The sequence below is a fragment of the Conger conger genome, chromosome 8 (assembly GCF_963514075.1).
Source record: "Conger conger chromosome 8, fConCon1.1, whole genome shotgun sequence".
Lineage (NCBI taxonomy): Eukaryota > Metazoa > Chordata > Actinopteri > Anguilliformes > Congridae > Conger > Conger conger.
In genome coordinates, this window is record NC_083767.1 from 39,242,118 (window position 1) to 39,261,198 (window position 19,081).

The 19,081-nt window shown below is 40.9% G+C and overlaps 1 long non-coding RNA gene across 1 annotated transcript; it reads right to left on the reverse strand.

Moving 5' to 3' along the window:
• Positions 1–14,323: 14,323 nt before the first annotated feature.
• On the reverse strand, positions 14,324–16,813 carry LOC133135865 (uncharacterized). The gene is made up of 5 exons (XR_009709452.1): positions 16,559–16,813; positions 16,334–16,409; positions 16,037–16,222; positions 15,575–15,727; positions 14,324–14,499 (listed from the first exon to the last, which is right to left on the reverse strand). It is a non-coding gene; the product is annotated as an uncharacterized LOC133135865 (long non-coding RNA).
• Between the last annotated feature and the right edge of the window lie 2,268 nt (positions 16,814–19,081).

Genomic DNA, 19,081 nt, shown 5'->3' on the forward strand with positions numbered 1-19,081 from the left:
AAATAAGTCAAAAGTGACTTGGTTGTGCATCTCCCCTTTATTTGTCATGGCCCAATGAGGGGGGCCATGATACTAACCCCCCCCCCCCCCAAAAAAAAAATGCACTTATGATGACTGTATGTATAGAACAACACTTCATGTGTATTTTACTAGTTATGGATGTGATGCTTTAACTTGTGGAAGAACCTATGCACTTGTAAGTCGCTTTGGATTAAAAGTGTCTGCTAAATGACAAAAAAGAAAATGTCAATGTAAAATGTTACACTAATGGATTTCTATTAAATTCAGTGTCCATTATAAACCCGGGAATACCGTTCTACACACGTATGTTTTAGTGTGTGCTTGAGATCCACAGTCCGGTATTATTAGGCGGGCGGCCTGTAGCGTAGTGGTTAAGGTAAATGACTGGGACACGCGAGGTCGGTGGCTCTAATCCCGGGGTAGCCACAATAAGACCCACACAGCCGTTGGGCCCTTGAGCAAGGCCCCTAACCCTGCATTGCTCCAGGGGAGGATTGTCTCCTGCTTAGTCTAATCAACTGTACGTCACTCTGGATAAGAGTGTCTGCCAAATGCCAATAATGTAAACCAATGCTAGCTATTAATGCATTTCAATATATTTGCATTCTAACACAAACATCCCATAATGCATTCTGCTGAATGTTCAGTGGAATTGTATGCCGTTATTTTTAGTTTTTTAAGACTGCCCACATTCTGCTTTAATGAAACCACAAAGTCTGTTTTAAGAAAAGACACGGAACCATATTTTAATGCATACTACTCTATGTTTATTCATTTATTTTTGAATTAAGACCATATATGGTACAATTGAAACTATATATTTTTCTATGATTCGTGTAATTTCTTCTTTTGGTTCGATCCCTTTAATCAAAAGGATTCAACAAGTTCTTGCACAGTACCTAAACCGCCAGCGACGATCTCTGCAAAAGAACAGAACAATGTTCAGATTTACACGCAATAGTATGGTCAGATCAGCTGCACATCTTTTCGAGGTTCTACACAAAAAGGCCAAAATCTATTTCATATTTTCCACTTTTCCACTCATCAATCTTCATCAATTAAAATGGCCTTCATTCTTAATTTTGAGTTGAGACATATTTTAATTTAACCAGGAATACCCCATTGAGATTGAAATCTCTTTTGCAAGAGGGGCCAGACATGAGACCCAAAGTTACCAAACAAGACAGGCAGTCAAATTATAAACAATAAAAGGAGAATTAAACATAATTATGAAGGTACTTAGAAAGCAGAGAAGGTATTTGAATGGTGATTGAGAAAAAGTTCTACTGTTGCTTTTTACTAACATAGTCAAGTCTTAAATGAATATCAAAAAACAAATAATCCAATGTCCAAACAAATCAAAGGGGCAAGGCAAACTCGAAACTTAGGCAAAGGGGTGTCTTCAGGAATCTCAATGAATCAGTTTTACAAGGAATCAGCAAGTGAAATACAATCAACGAAACACTTGGCTGAATCAAAGCAAGTAAATAGGGATAGAACAGAGAGGAGGAGTTACAGAGCAGAATCGAAACTGGAGATATCGTTAGTATGTTAGTTTTGTGATTAAATCTAATTTATCAAAACCTAATCACTGTTAGTTAATTAGTAAGACAGACAGTTAGTGTGTTAATGTAATTAGTACTGTGTAATATCTATGTTTGGTGTTATTAGTAAATTAGTGCTATCGACAACATGAACTAGTAAAAAAGCAGGATGTAAGAATAAGCGAGGCTGAGAAGGAATTGTTGAAACCTGGAAAATTCCGAAACCGCCCGAATAGTGCAACACGCAGACAGGGGAATGACTAGGGCTCAGAAACATACAGGCACAGACATAACAGGGGAAGACAAATGCAATGAACTGTAATGGATGACAGATAACCGGATATGAATAAGAATAAATAGCAAGAAGAACAAATAAACTAAAATCAGAAACATTACACCTTGCATTGATACACTGGCTGGAAAAAACAAAGAAAAGTGACAAAGTACTTACTCAGCCCTATTGTTATGGTAGCTTCCAACTCCAACCAGGTTGTGATTGTGTGGAACATGCCAAGTGAATCGCTCATCAAAGGTGTTCACGTAGGGTGTCCAGTAGCAGTAATGGCTGCAGTAGTTGTTTACTCTGCAGCAGTAGAATTTCCATCTGTGGTGGAAAACAGCAATAAGAAGGTGGCTTTACCTATACCGCAAACCATGTGACCTACAAAGGTCCACCGTGTTAAAATTGCATTTGTCATATTGACAATTGTATTCACCCATCACATACAATGAATTGCATTGGTTGGGGTTTTTTCCATCAAAGTTTCTCTGCTGCCCTTCAAACAAATCTGTATCTTGTTTTTTCACTGGGTTCAAATACATTAGGACTTCCCTGACCATATGCAAGTATCTTTGTTTTAAAACGTGAGCTAAAAAAATCAATAAAAAAGAATTGGAAAACTGTAATATAAACCTTCGATCTTCTTGCCGGTTTTGATGATAGCTTGACATTCCTGAAATAATGTAATTATCTGGACAGCTGTAGTGGAATGGATGATCAAATCCATTGACATAACCAGTCCAGAAACACGAAGTGGAGGGAGGACTTCTCTTGCACCTTAAATCCCAGCGGCGATCTTCATAACCATTGTGATGTTGGCTAGAAATAATGCACAAACAATAAATCGTGACTGGGTATTACTAATTTTTCATGTTTTAAATCACTTGAACACATTCTATTGATGTAAGATAAACAGTTGATACTTCTTACCTGGTAATCTCAGAAATTGAGTGTCCTGTGGGACACTTAAAATTTAGTGGTGCATCATAAGAATTTTTCCACGCTTCTGTTTTAACCAAAAAAGCCAGTGTCAGTGAATGGATTTCAAAGAAAACATATTTTTGCACACAAAAGTCTATACAATATTAAAAGCATGCCTAGGGAAATGCAGTATGTCGTATGAAATATCTGTGAATTTCAGATGATCCTGCTTACCATTGCCTGTGACTTGGATGCCAGCAATCAGGAAAACCACAAAATATATGTTATTCATGGTTGGAGCGTCAAGGTGAGCCACTGTGGCCTCAATGATAAAATCACCTCCTTTTATGCAATGCAATAGTTTGGGCGTATTTGTTTACAAATGGTGTACTTTCCACCTATGTACACTCACTTTTTCATACTTATTCATGCAATTATCTGATCAGCCAATTGTGTGGTAGCGGTGCAAGTGCAGTTCTGTGTGGCTCTCATCTGACTGCCGCTTCTCAGATGAAACGTGTCACGTCCCGTGCCCTATCCTAGTCATTTCCTGATTTCCTGGTTTTATGGATTTTCCGTACCTGGTATGCGTTCCCTCATGTTTCATTGCACTCACCTGATCCTGATTTTCTTCTTTATTGTGTATATAGTCTCTATGTATTGTGTATATAGTGTATATATCTTTTTCCTTATGTTTGGTTACAGATTATCTGGTTTCCTCGTTCCTGCATCCTACATCCTGCATCATCCATCCTGCATCCTGCATATTGCAGGTATTTTTCCCCGTACAAAAGAGGCTTGGGGTTGTGTGAGGTATATGCAAATACCAAGAGGTGAAGCTGTTTTCAGTCATTAAGCACTCCTGAAAATCTTTCACTGACAACAGACAGGTTTTATGCAGTAGTGACTTGTGGACAGGCATCTGGGTCTAAAGGCAGACAGATAACACAGGTGAAAATAAAAATAATGTAATCATCACCATCTTCATCTTGAGACATTCCTCCCTGTCTGTTTCACTGAATGGTGTGCAATATATTGTAGCTGTGGAACAATGTCAAGGCTATAGAGGACCTGCATTGCAAATACCACACGTTTTACGAGGGACAGTGCGCATTAATCAACATTTTCAGTTTCCACATCAATGCAGAGTTAATGAGCTCATTTTCATCTGTAGTCCCTACCCTGCACGTCTTTGGACATGTCTTCATAGCTGTGGTCCACTTGGCCGTGCTAGAATGTGTATTTGACAGGTCTCAACATTTTTACAAACCAGTGCTACAGCCCATAAAGTAGCTATTTCTTTATTCAGATAGATAGTTGCATTTATATAGCGCTTTTCTCATACCCAAAGCACTTTACAGTGATGAGAGGGAAACTCACCTCAACCACCACCATGTGTAGCACCCACCTGGGCCATTCTGTGCCAGAATGCTCACCACAGTTTAGTTAGGCTCTCACAGGCAGCAGCTGCCTGGAAGTCAATGTTGAGGGCTCAAAACACCAACGAGGGTTCATAAGGTTGGCTCTAGCACCACCCTGTGGAGCTACACGCCACGGCCAGCTCTGGCACGGCTGCCAGATCAGGGATGGGCAAGGAGGGCGGTATCTGGATTCTGGATTTCAGGCCACTAAATTATTTAATTAGCCGAATCATTTACATCATCCGTAATTTTTAGCCATATTCCATCCTATAACAGAAGCTGATAAATGTTCTTACCTTGTCGGATTTTTTTTCTTGTTATTTATAATTTACGAATTAATCGCTCATGGTGCATATGGCTAATTAGCTGATTGAGCCTGGGTAACTGGTGGCAGCAAAATTCTGCGCAGACACCAGCCCTCCAGGACTGTTCAAGGACCGTGATTTGAGGAGCAGAACACTCGAACATTTCAGCAACTCAAACAAGTGCTAGCATAACTATTGTATTTTATTAAAAGCAATGTTACAAACAAGAAATGCTTTGCTTACTCGTATTATGCTCATAAAACAGCTGTAATTTAGGAAGACATGAAAAAAAAAACGAATTCCATCGTTGTATTGATTTGATTGGACTACACTTTTATGAATATAGTACTAAGAATGAAATCCTTAGAGGGAGATTCTGGTCAGTTGCCCAGCATTACAGGGTGTGAGTCATTAGACAGTTATTATTGAATAACAGTTATTGTCCTTCCTCTGTTAGCATGGTCATAACAGGTCTTCCAAGTTACCTAATATGTACGAGTCTCTAGGGTGTGTGTCTGTGTCTTTGTGCCAGTCTTCCGTAAAAAGAGCTATACAAATAAAACAGAATTTGATTGAATATATGTACCTAGTCTCCAGTGGCGTATTGTGCATGTAATCGATTGTGATTTCTGTGTGTGTTTTTGGGATCATTTCTGTTATGGCCTTGTTAGAGTGAGCAGGTCTTATTCATTCAGGTAGAGCTGAGGTGTGTTCATGAGGCCTGTCAGGTAAAGAAGATGTGCATGCTTCATTAAGTCTGCTGTCTCTCTCCTCCGTCTCCTGTTTCAAGACAAGCAGACTTCTCCGCTTCCAGCGCTGTTTCATGTGCAGGCTTTGTGCAAGGTAAAGCTATGTTTAATGTGTGAAAAATACCAACCAGACCTGGGTCAAATATGTCATATTTCTGGATGTAAATACTTTTCCTCACTTTACTGGATACGGATGGACAGCAATTTAAGGCTGCACTACCGTACACAGCAACTCGGCATAAGCGGTTCCTGCTACAAATATCTCTAATTTCTTAAAAGTGTTTGTTTGGTCGTTTACTATATTGTAAGAGCCTGTCCAAATTAATTACATACAAGGACATTCTGATTAGTGTGTGTGTGTGTGTGTGTGTGTGTGTGTGTGTGTGTGTGTGTGTGTGTGTGTGTGAAGCAGTTTTTCTGGGCTTCATTTTTAACACCATCTCCTGGACATTAGTAAAAATCTAGAAACGATGTTTCCTATATTTTATAGTTGTATTTATTTACTTCCTTAGTTTTATTCATTTTTGTTACATTCTCAATTTCCACATCAATGTGCCAGAGTTAGCTAATGAGCTCATTTTCATCTGTAGTCCCTAACCTGCATGTCTTTGGACATGTCTTCATAGCTGTGCTAGAATGTGTATTTGACACAAGTTGTGTATTGGTACAAGTTGATCATTACAAAGTTTAAGAACCAGTGCTACAGCCCATAAAGTAGCTATTTCTTTCTTCAGATAGATATTTGCATTTATATAGCGCTTTTCTCATACCCAAAGCACTTTACAGTGATGAGAGGGAAACTCACCTCAACCACCACCATGTGCAGCACCCACCTGGGCCATTCTGTGCCAGAATGCTCACCACAGTTTAGTTAGGCTCTCACAGGCAGCAGCTGCCTGGAAGTCAATGCTGAGGGCTCAAAACACCAACGAGGGTTCATACGGTTGGCTCTAGCGCCACCCTGTGGAGCTACACGCCACGCCCAGCTCTGGCACTGGGCTCTAACTGGTGGCAGCAAAACTCTGCATACACACCGGCCCTCCAGGACTGGAGTCGTCCATCCCTGGTCCAGATTCAGGAACCAGACTATGGGCCGATGAATGCACGATAACAGGGATAGTCAAATCCAAATCCAGTCCTGGTTTGCTTTCCACCCAGGTAAATACCGAAACAGTTTGTGCCACTAATTGGCCAGACTGACTCCCAGGTAAAGGGAGGGTGGAAAGCCAACATTCCTTGGCCTTTGAGGACCGTGATTTCAGGAACAGAACACTTTCATAAGTACTTGCATAATTTCTGTATTTTATTAAAAGCACTGTTTGAAACAAGAACAGCTTTATATGTATTATGACGAGTATTATGCTAATAAAACTATTAAAATATTATACTGTAATTTATGAATACATTTTCTTTGAACAGTAGTGTAGTGCAATCAAATCTGTTGCACTACACTTCTATGAATATAGTACTAAGAATGAAATCTTTAGAGGCATATGCTGTTCGGTTGCACAGTATTAGAGGGTGTGTGTTACTCTGGTGTTGCACACTTCTATGAATATAGTACTAAGAATGAAATCTTAGTGCTGTACTTAAAGAGACATAAGACTTAGAGGCATATGCTGTTCAGTTGCTCAGTATTACAGGGTGTGTGTTACTCTGGTGTTGCTCTGTTCGCATGGTCATAGCAGGCTTAGGTGTTCCTGTTATGTACACGTATCTGGTGTGGGGGTTAGAGAGTTGTTTGCTCTTCTGTTACTCTGCTTCTGCTACTCATTACATTACATTACACGTAACTGTCAACTGGCTGACACTTTTATCCAAACTGACTTACAGTTGATTAGAGCAATGCAGGATTAAGGGCCTTGTTCAAGGGCTGTGCGGACCTAATTGTGGCTACACCGGGGATCGAACCACCAGCCTTGCTGGTCCCAGTCATGTAACTTAACCTTATTGTGGCTACACCAGGGCAACCACCGACTTTGCTGGTCCCAGTCATGTACCTTAAACACTACACTTCAGGCCGCCCTACTCTGTAAAATGTTTTTGTGACAGTCTTCTGTAAAACAAGATATACAAATAAAACTGAATTGAATTGAACATATCTACCTGGTCTCCAATGCCGTATTGTGCACATAATTGATTGCTATCGTTTCTGTTATATTTGAATCCAAAACAATTACGTAATTGACCAGGGCCTGTTACCGACCCTTACGAAATAAAATAACGTGAAATTTTCTCATGTGAACATGGCCATTTTCACTTGGGAATGAAGATATTCACACAAAAAGAACATTCATTTTCCCACTCAATTTTCCATATAGAATCATAGTTCACGCATGTCACATGTCGAGTGTTGATTTTTGGATGTATGTGGTTTTTACAAAACATGATTCATAATGTTTTAAATGCATTGTTTTATAATTCTACAGATTAATTTTTGTTTGTAACAGAAAATAACTACTAAATTAGCCAATGAGAACAAAATTTCACTAGTTTCTTTTTAGTTGCATGACGTTCCTGAATGCATCCAACTCATAAACTGCTATTTTATAGTTCAAAAGGAGTTCAGCATCAATCAGTTCAAACAATCAAACGAGTAGTAGTAGTTCAGCATGAAACAATATCAATCAAGAAGCAATTGATATGGCAGTAATTGAAGGGTGCACTATAGTATACAGCAACTCGGGATGTGTGGGTGTGCATGTGTGAAGTAGATTTCATGTGTTTAATTTTAGCACCATCTCCTGGACATTAGTCAAAATACATCAACTAGAAACAATGTTTATTTTTTCTATTCATTTATTTGGTTAGTTAGTTTTATGTATTTTGTCAAACAAGCAGTTTGCAGTTTTATCTATTTTTTGCTTGCAAAACATCTTTTGCAGTTTATTATTTTATGTTTCTCTATTTTATTTCTATTTTTCTCAATTTTTACGGTCTGCCACATTTTTGGATTGCCACACTTTGGATTGCACAACACTTCAGTTGATTTTTAAAAAAAATATATCAGAACAAGATGCCCCCCACACACCTTCTACAGGCTGCACTGACTGCCTCTGCATGGCTCGGAGAATTGAAGAACTGGAATGCAGGATCTCAACACTTGAACAGCATATTCACTCTTTGTTACAAACACTGAGGTAGCCTCCTCCACACAGTTGGCCAATGCTACTGTTCCATCAGCTCCAGCAGACCCATGGCTCAAACTCGGTGCTAAACCCAAGACCATGGTCTGCTCCACTCCCAGGACCTCCAACATGGAACCATGGACTGCTGTCCTGGGGAAAAATGGGAAGAATCAGCATCCGCCTCCTCCTAGAACCCCACCAGCACAGCCTCTCCAGCTGAATAATAAATTTGAAGCACGAGTGGAGTCAGATAACACTGCCGTGCTGCAGCCTCCCCAACTTTCAACAACACCTCGTCGTCTATACACCGACAGGCGGGTTTGTCATGGAGCTGGCCCGCGGTCCAACAGTCCAGCCAAAAACTCTACTTTTGGGAGACCCTATAATCAGGGATGTAAGAGGTAAGAGAACAATTACTCACTATTTACCAGGCGCCACAGTTAATGGCATAATATAAAACAATTCCTGGAGTTTTATCAAAACACCAAACCATCAACACAATCATTGTACATGTAGGGGCTAATGACATTCCTAAACAATAATTTGAAATAATGTCTCTGTTAAAACAAGACTTTAGCCGCCTACTCGGTTCTCTCAGCAAAGAACATATTCAGGTGCACATATCAGGGCCGATCCTCTCACTAGGTCCCACTGCTTGGCCAACATATCTTACAGTATCCACCACCCGTCTTTTCCCCTCTCCAGCAACCATGCCCAGAGTGGGATCAACAAAAACCTTCAGACTCCTCAGCCCCCCCAGTCTCCCCTCTCCCCATCGCCCACCTCCCGCTCATCCGATCCTGTCCTAGGCCTGACCTCAAGCCTGGAGAGACCTCCCTGTCTGCCCCGCGGACCCCACGCACATGTGATTTCCAAGATTCATGGTCTCCCTGTAATATATATTTGGAACCAGTTGAGAGTGCATCCAGAAAGACCAACCCAGTATTCAAGGTGATTGACTAGAGTATTGTGTATTCCCTGACTATCTGTCTGCCTGCAATGAATCAATGGATGAACAAAAATTGTTTAAAGTTAAATAAAGTTAAATGAAGACAGAAATACGTCTAGTTGGCCCCAAAGCCAAAAGGGATGCACTTTATAGCAGGTTAGCAATTTTACTCCCCAGGTTAAATCAGAAGTAACAAGCCTGGGTTTAATTTTAGACTCTGAAAACCACACATTAACAAGGTGACCAAGACTGCTTTCTTCCACCTGAGAAACATTGCCAAGGTACGGCCATTTTAATCAAGTCAGGATTCTGCGAACCGAGTCCATGCTTTTATTTCAAGTATTGCAATGCCCTTTTTACTGGTCAATAGAAAGACTGCAATTAATGACTACAATTAAAACAATTGCTGTGAGACTTTTATCAAAAACAAGGAAGCGAGAACATATTGCTCCTGTTTTAGCTGCACTGCATTGGCTCACTGTATCTTTTAGAATTTACTCTAAGATTGTTTTACTGCAAAGTTCTTAATGGTTTAGCTCCTCCTTACATTTCAGATTCATTGTTGTTTTATGTCCCTTCACGAGCCCTCAGGTCATCTGCAGCTGGTTTATTAATTGTTCCCTGTAGTTCACAAAAGAAAATTGGTGATGCTGCTTTTAATCATTACGCCCCTAAATTATGGAACATCCCTGCCAATTAATATCAGAACAGCAAGCTCAGTGGACATTTTTAAACTTTTTTATCTAGCAGCACTGCTTTTATTATTCTCTCCTTATTTTTATTCTATTTTTATTCTTCTTATTTTATTTTAGATTTATCTAGCAGCTTATTTTTATTTCTTGCTCTTAACTTTGTGCTATGTCTAGCAGCACTGTTTTTAGCACTGTTTTTTATTCCTTTCTTCATTTCTATTTTGTATAAAATGTTCTGTTATTTGTTGGTTGTTAAAATAGCATATTCCCACAATCAGTGTTGTCCCACTCGAGGGAGGCACAGGGGAAAGGATCCAAAGTGGTCACCTCTTGAAACAGATAATAGCTAAATTATTTGTTTTAAAGTGGGACTTAGTAAAAGAAAGTTTGCTGGTCTTATTTTATTTTTACTTTCAGTGGTCTTTAGAGTCAAATGAATGTCTTTTTGGTTGGTTGTTGTGTGGAATTACAGTATATATTCACACAATCAGTGTCGTCTCACTTGAGGGATGGACAGGGGAAAGGCCCCAAAGTGTGCGTCTTGGTTTTTTGTTATGTGTTATATTATTATCAGTTTGTGTTGTCTCTGTAATTCTTTGTAATTGTGAGGGAGCAGGGGCGGGAGACCAAGAGCGACCGGGAAGGGATCACAAAGTTACCAACAATAAGTTGGATAACCACTAAAATAGATGAGGAAAATAAAAGAAAAAGGGAACAAAACTCCCCGGCGATCTGCCAACCGAAAATATGACTAGAACTAAAATGGTCAAGAAAACAGCCTTCAAAACAGAGGCGGAACCAAGAAACAAAACTCCGGAAGGTTCTCAGAATCTAACCAACCCAAAGGAAAACAAAAAATAGGACCTTAAACTTATCTATTTCTAATTTCTAACTGAATTAAATTCAGTCTTAGAACACTGTCTGTCTGTCTGTCTTTAGACCTCAATACCGGCTTTGTGCATGTGTCAAACTGAAACACCAAAACTCGCCAGGAAGATACTTCAATAGTTCTCCAAGCAGCTGACTGCAATCGGCCATGATTACAACCACATTCCACATGTGGGAAGCAATCTCTCCTGCGGAGCTAAGCCGGCAAGCCCTCTAGAATGTATTCATGATGTTTTTTTTTTTTTTTAACTTTTATTATGGATACATGAACTAAAAACATAGACCACAACAAAAGAAAAATGAATTAATAATTAGGTCATGGATAACTGATCAATTGATTTATCATACCCCTACTCATTCTATTGACATTTGTCTCTCTCTGTGTGACATCATAATCCACCCAGCATTGCTGCATCAAACAATGTATGTGGTCATAGATCCTCTCAGCCAATCAAGAGCCGGTCAGAAGAGCTGACTGAGGTATTGCAATGACAACGGTTAGTGTTATCATTGCAACACCTCCCTCATCAGTCACACCTGACGACTTTGTCTCCTTCTTTGAAAAGAAGGTTGATGCCATATGCAATTCCTTCTCCCAACCCTCTCCCCCTGCTGACCCTCCTACCTTCCCCAACTCCCTAGCCTCCTTTTCTCCCCTCTCTGACTCCGACACTTTGAAACTCCTTACATCCCCTCTCCCCATTGCCCACCTCCCGCTCATCCGATCCTGTCCTCGGCCACCCTAGGATCCTGTCCCAGACCACCTGTCGTCTTGACCCCATCCCCTCTCCCCTTCTACAATCTATCTCTAATGACATTCTCCCTTTTCTCTCCTCTCTAATCAACACCTCCCTCTTTTCCGGCACCATGCCCTCTTCCCTGAAGAGTCACTCCCCTGCTCAAAAAACCTACTCTTGACCCCTCTGCTCTGAACAACTACCGGCTTGTCTCTCTTCTTCCCTTTCTCGCTAAAACTCTGGAACGGGCGGTCTGCTCCCAACTGTCCACTTATCTTCTTCACAACAATCTCCACAATCCCAACCAGTCCGGCTTCAAGAGTGGCCACTCCACTGAGACCGCCCTGCTCGCGGTCACTGAGGCACTCCACTCTGCTAAAGACAAATCCCTCTCCTCTGTCCTCATCTTCATCGACCTGTCGGCCGCCTTCGATACAGTCAACCATGAGATTCTGCTCTCATCGCTGTCTGGGATGGGCGTCACAGTATCTGCGCTTGCTTGGTTTTCCTCCTACCTCTCTGGTCGTTCCTACCAGGTGACTTGGAGGGGCTCAGTCTCTGACCCTCACCCCCTACAAACTGGAGTCCCGCAGGGCTCAGTTCTTGGTCCTCTCCTCTTCTCGCTATACACCATGTCTCTTGGTTCTGTTATCTCTTCTCATGGCTTTTCTTATCATTCTTACGCCGATGACACCCAACTCTTTATTTCCTTCCCCCCCGATACCCAGGTCACCACACAGATCTCTGCCTGCATGGCTGATATCTCTGCGTGGATGACTTCCCACCACCTGAAGCTTAACCTTGCCAAAACTGAGCTTCTCTACATCCCTGCTAAGTCCTCTCCGACAATTGACCTCTTACTGACTGTTAAGGACTTTGTAGTTTCCTCCTACCGTACGGCAAAGAATCTTGGGGTGACTCTTGATAACTGCCTCACCCTGGCTCCACAAGTATCCTCCACTGCCAGAACCTGGAGGTTCTTTCTCTACAATATACGCCGTATCCGTCATCTCCTGATGGAGAAAGCCATCCAGCTCCTAGTCCAGGCGCTCGTCATTTCCCGCCTGGATTACTGCAACTCCCTCCTAGCTCGTCTCCCAGCTTGTGTCATCAAGCCCCTCCAGCTGGTCCAGAATGCTGCAGCCCATCTGATCACCAGTCAGCCCAGGTCATGTCACCCCGCTCCTCATTGGCCTCCACTGGCTTCCTATTGCCGCATGCATCCGATTCAATGCTAAGGGGACTGCCCCACCTTACATACAATCCTAAATCACTCCCTACTTCCCCACTAGACCATTCCGGTCTGCCAGCTCTGGTCGCCTTATGGTTTCCTCTCTACGAGCACCTGGCGGTCGAGCTGCATGTTCACGCCTGTTTTCTGCTCTGGTTCCTCAGTGGTGGAATGACTTGCCTACCACTGTCAGGACAGCAGAATCCCTCCCCCTATTTCGATGCAGACTAAAAACACACCTTTTCAAATTGTACCTTAGTCCTCCCTCCTGATTTCCCCCGCCCCTCTTTCTGATATCTCTATCCCTCTTGTCTAACTGTTACGACCCCCTGCCTCCCTGCCTGTTTGTCTCTCGCCCCTGCCTGTAGGTATGACATTGTGTGTGTCTGTGTTCTGGCAGGGGCTGGAGGGGGGCGTGGCAGGGAGGGAAATTGGCTTCACTGGTGACACCTGTGACCAGTGAAGCTAATTGTTTCAGTATTGGATAAAAGAATTCAGGAGAGCTCAGGTAGTTGGTGAGCTCTTCCCCCACAGAGACACCCGTGAGGTTTGTGCCTTTTGTTATGTTGTACACCTTACAACATTCCACTCCTATACTTTCCACTCATGCACTCACTCACATTACTGATTTGCTGATCTCCACACCCCATTGTTTTATTATGTTGATTAGGTTCTGTTTGCTTTTGTTATAATAAATAAGTCAAAAGTGACTTGGTTGTGCATCTCCCCTTTATTTGTCATGGCCCAATGAGGGGGGCCATGATACTAACCCCCCCCCCCCCAAAAAAAAAATGCACTTATGATGACTGTATGTATAGAACAACACTTCATGTGTATTTTACTAGTTATGGATGTGATGCTTTAACTTGTGGAAGAACCTATGCACTTGTAAGTCGCTTTGGATTAAAAGTGTCTGCTAAATGACAAAAAAGAAAATGTCAATGTAAAATGTTACACTAATGGATTTCTATTAAATTCAGTGTCCATTATAAACCCGGGAATACCGTTCTACACACGTATGTTTTAGTGTGTGCTTGAGATCCACAGTCCGGTATTATTAGGCGGGCGGCCTGTAGCGTAGTGGTTAAGGTAAATGACTGGGACACGCGAGGTCGGTGGCTCTAATCCCGGGGTAGCCACAATAAGACCCACACAGCCGTTGGGCCCTTGAGCAAGGCCCCTAACCCTGCATTGCTCCAGGGGAGGATTGTCTCCTACTTAGTCTAATCAACTGTACGTCACTCTGGATAAGAGTGTCTGCCAAATGCCAATAATGTAAACCAATGCTAGCTATTAATGCATTTCAATATATTTGCATTCTAACACAAACATCCCATAATGCATTCTGCTGAATGTTCAGTGGAATTGTATGCCGTTATTTTTAGTTTTTTAAGACTGCCCACATTCTGCTTTAATGAAACCACAAAGTCTGTTTTAAGAAAAGACACGGAACCATATTTTAATGCATACTACTCTATGTTTATTCATTTATTTTTGAATTAAGACCATATATGGTACAATTGAAACTATATATTTTTCTATGATTCGTGTAATTTCTTCTTTTGGTTCGATCCCTTTAATCAAAAGGATTCAACAAGTTCTTGCACAGTACCTAAACCGCCAGCGACGATCTCTGCAAAAGAACAGAACAATGTTCAGATTTACACGCAATAGTATGGTCAGATCAGCTGCACATCTTTTCGAGGTTCTACACAAAAAGGCCAAAATCTATTTCATATTTTCCACTTTTCCACTCATCAATCTTCATCAATTAAAATGGCCTTCATTCTTAATTTTGAGTTGAGACATATTTTAATTTAACCAGGAATACCCCATTGAGATTGAAATCTCTTTTGCAAGAGGGGCCAGACATGAGACCCAAAGTTACCAAACAAGACAGGCAGTCAAATTATAAACAATAAAAGGAGAATTAAACATAATTATGAAGGTACTTAGAAAGCAGAGAAGGTATTTGAATGGTGATTGAGAAAAAGTTCTACTGTTGCTTTTTACTAACATAGTCAAGTCTTAAATGAATATCAAAAAACAAATAATCCAATGTCCAAACAAATCAAAGGGGCAAGGCAAACTCGAAACTTAGGCAAAGGGGTGTCTTCAGGAATCTCAATGAATCAGTTTTACAAGGAATCAGCAAGTGAAATACAATCAACGAAACACTTGGCTGAATCAAAGCAAGTAAATAGGGATAGAACAGAGAGGAGGAGTTACAGAGCAGAATCGAAACTGGAGATATCGTTAGTATGTTAGTTTTGTGATTAAATCTAATTTATCAAAACCTAATCACTGTTAGTTAATTAGTAAGACAGACAGTTAGTGTGTTAATGTAATTAGTACTGTGTAATATCTATGTTTGGTGTTATTAGTAAATTAGTGCTATCGACAACATGAACTAGTAAAAAAGCAGGATGTAAGAATAAGCGAGGCTGAGAAGGAATTGTTGAAACCTGGAAAATTCCGAAACCGCCCGAATAGTGCAACACGCAGACAGGGGAATGACTAGGGCTCAGAAACATACAGGCACAGACATAACAGGGGAAGACAAATGCAATGAACTGTAATGGATGACAGATAACCGGATATGAATAAGAATAAATAGCAAGAAGAACAAATAAACTAAAATCAGAAACATTACACCTTGCATTGATACACTGGCTGGAAAAAACAAAGAAAAGTGACAAAGTACTTACTCAGCCCTATTGTTATGGTAGCTTCCAACTCCAACCAGGTTGTGATTGTGTGGAACATGCCAAGTGAATCGCTCATCAAAGGTGTTCACGTAGGGTGTCCAGTAGCAGTAATGGCTGCAGTAGTTGTTTACTCTGCAGCAGTAGAATTTCCATCTGTGGTGGAAAACAGCAATAAGAAGGTGGCTTTACCTATACCGCAAACCATGTGACCTACAAAGGTCCACCGTGTTAAAATTGCATTTGTCATATTGACAATTGTATTCACCCATCACATACAATGAATTGCATTGGTTGGGGTTTTTTCCATCAAAGTTTCTCTGCTGCCCTTCAAACAAATCTGTATCTTGTTTTTTCACTGGGTTCAAATACATTAGGACTTCCCTGACCATATGCAAGTATCTTTGTTTTAAAACGTGAGCTAAAAAAATCAATAAAAAAGAATTGGAAAACTGTAATATAAACCTTCGATCTTCTTGCCGGTTTTGATGATAGCTTGACATTCCTGAAATAATGTAATTATCTGGACAGCTGTAGTGGAATGGATGATCAAATCCATTGACATAACCAGTCCAGAAACACGAAGTGGAGGGAGGACTTCTCTTGCACCTTAAATCCCAGCGGCGATCTTCATAACCATTGTGATGTTGGCTAGAAATAATGCACAAACAATAAATCGTGACTGGGTATTACTAATTTTTCATGTTTTAAATCACTTGAACACATTCTATTGATGTAAGATAAACAGTTGATACTTCTTACCTGGTAATCTCAGAAATTGAGTGTCCTGTGGGACACTTAAAATTTAGTGGTGCATCATAAGAATTTTTCCACGCTTCTGTTTTAACCAAAAAAGCCAGTGTCAGTGAATGGATTTCAAAGAAAACATATTTTTGCACACAAAAGTCTATACAATATTAAAAGCATGCCTAGGGAAATGCAGTATGTCGTATGAAATATCTGTGAATTTCAGATGATCCTGCTTACCATTGCCTGTGACTTGGATGCCAGCAATCAGGAAAACCACAAAATATATGTTATTCATGGTTGGAGCGTCAAGGTGAGCCACTGTGGCCTCAATGATAAAATCACCTCCTTTTATGCAATGCAATAGTTTGGGCGTATTTGTTTACAAATGGTGTACTTTCCACCTATGTACACTCACTTTTTCATACTTATTCATGCAATTATCTGATCAGCCAATTGTGTGGTAGCGGTGCAAGTGCAGTTCTGTGTGGCTCTCATCTGACTGCCGCTTCTCAGATGAAACGTGTCACGTCCCGTGCCCTATCCTAGTCATTTCCTGATTTCCTGGTTTTATGGATTTTCCGTACCTGGTATGCGTTCCCTCATGTTTCATTGCACTCACCTGATCCTGATTTTCTTCTTTATTGTGTATATAGTCTCTATGTATTGTGTATATAGTGTATATATCTTTTTCCTTATGTTTGGTTACAGATTATCTGGTTTCCTCGTTCCTGCATCCTACATCCTGCATCATCCATCCTGCATCCTGCATATTGCAGGTATTTTTCCCCGTACAAAAGAGGCTTGGGGTTGTGTGAGGTATATGCAAATACCAAGAGGTGAAGCTGTTTTCAGTCATTAAGCACTCCTGAAAATCTTTCACTGACAACAGACAGGTTTTATGCAGTAGTGACTTGTGGACAGGCATCTGGGTCTAAAGGCAGACAGATAACACAGGTGAAAATAAAAATAATGTAATCATCACCATCTTCATCTTGAGACATTCCTCCCTGTCTGTTTCACTGAATGGTGTGCAATATATTGTAGCTGTGGAACAATGTCAAGGCTATAGAGGACCTGCATTGCAAATACCACACGTTTTACGAGGGACAGTGCGCATTAATCAACATTTTCAGTTTCCACATCAATGCAGAGTTAATGAGCTCATTTTCATCTGTAGTCCCTACCCTGCACGTCTTTGGACATGTCTTCATAGCTGTGGTCCACTTGGCCGTGCTAGAATGTGTATTTGACAGGTCTCAACATTTTTACAAACCAGTGCTACAGCCCATAAAGTAGCTATTTCTTTATTCAGATAGATAGTTGCATTTATATAGCGCTTTTCTCATACCCAAAGCACTTTACAGTGATGAGAGGGAAACTCACCTCAACCACCACCATGTGTAGCACCCACCTGGGCCATTCTGTGCCAGAATGCTCACCACAGTTTAGTTAGGCTCTCACAGGCAGCAGCTGCCTGGAAGTCAATGTTGAGGGCTCAAAACACCAACGAGGGTTCATAAGGTTGGCTCTAGCACCACCCTGTGGAGCTACACGCCACGGCCAGCTCTGGCACGGCTGCCAGATCAGGGATGGGCAAGGAGGGCGGTATCTGGATTCTGGATTTCAGGCCACTAAATTATTTAATTAGCCGAATCATTTACATCATCCGTAATTTTTAGCCATATTCCATCCTATAACAGAAGCTGATAAATGTTCTTACCTTGTCGGATTTTTTTTCTTGTTATTTATAATTTACGAATTAATCGCTCATGGTGCATATGGCTAATTAGCTGATTGAGCCTGGGTAACTGGTGGCAGCAAAATTCTGCGCAGACACCAGCCCTCCAGGACTGTTCAAGGACCGTGATTTGAGGAGCAGAACACTCGAACATTTCAGCAACTCAAACAAGTGCTAGCATAACTATTGTATTTTATTAAAAGCAATGTTACAAACAAGAAATGCTTTGCTTACTCGTATTATGCTCATAAAACAGCTGTAATTTAGGAAGACATGAAAAAAAAAACGAATTCCATCGTTGTATTGATTTGATTGGACTACACTTTTATGAATATAGTACTAAGAATGAAATCCTTAGAGGGAGATTCTGGTCAGTTGCCCAGCATTACAGGGTGTGAGTCATTAGACAGTTATTATTGAATAACAGTTATTGTCCTTCCTCTGTTAGCATGGTCATAACAGGTCTTCCAAGTTACCTAATATGTACGAGTCTCTAGGGTGTGTGTCTGTGTCTTTGTGCCAGTCTTCCGTAAAAAGAGCTATACAAATAAAACAGAATTTGATTGAATATATGTACCTAGTCTCCAGTGGCGTATTGTGCATGTAATCGATTGTGATTTCTGTGTGTGTTTTTGGGATCATTTCTGTTATGGCCTTGTTAGAGTGAGCAGGTCTTATTCATTCAGGTAGAGCTGAGGTGTGTTCATGAGGCCTGTCAGGTAAAGAAGATGTGCATGCTTCATTAAGTCTGCTGTCTCTCTCCTCCGTCTCCTGTTTCAAGACAAGCAGACTTCTCCGCTTCCAGCGCTGTTTCATGTGCAGGCTTTGTGCAAGGTAAAGCTATGTTTAATGTGTGAAAAATACCAACCAGACCTGGGTCAAATATGTCATATTTCTGGATGTAAATACTTTTCCTCACTTTACTGGATACGGATGGACAGCAATTTAAGGCTGCACTACCGTACACAGCAACTCGGCATAAGCGGTTCCTGCTACAAATATCTCTAATTTCTTAAAAGTGT